Below are 507 nucleotides of genomic sequence, written 5' to 3'. Positions count from 1 at the left end.
ACTCTTCTGCCATTCTTGCTAGGTGTACTGTCTCACCTATCAAGACAAGACAAATTAAGAGAAAATTTAGTAATTACTAGGAAACTATGGCTTCTTTTCTCAAATTTCTTCAAAGCCATGAAAAGTGCTAAGCTTTTACATGTATTAACTAATTCTTTACACAAAGAAAGGACTGCTTAGAGCCTGGCTCTGGCTTGATGCAGAATATGCACACATTATCGGTATGCTACTTTTTGTTCATTATTTTAAGAAGAGAACAGGAGTTAGTGAAACCAGTAGAAAGTTCACAAGAATAGTACACAACCTGTAAATCCCACAATTAGACAAGAACTATTTATTGTAAGGAACATGCATGAATATTGCAGCACTGGCCATCTTAGAAGATAGTCAAGACAGGAAACACACCAAGGGTAATCAGGAAGAACTCTGGCCTCAGATCTGAGCTCTGGTAATTATTGCACAGCATGGGATGGTTACCTAAGGCTGTGGAGACTCTGAAATGCTCTG

Source organism: Octodon degus, unplaced genomic scaffold (assembly GCF_000260255.1).
Source record: "Octodon degus isolate 3935 unplaced genomic scaffold, OctDeg1.0 scaffold00510, whole genome shotgun sequence".
Taxonomy (NCBI): Eukaryota; Metazoa; Chordata; class Mammalia; order Rodentia; family Octodontidae; genus Octodon; species Octodon degus.
This window is presented reverse-complemented; position numbering follows the sequence as displayed.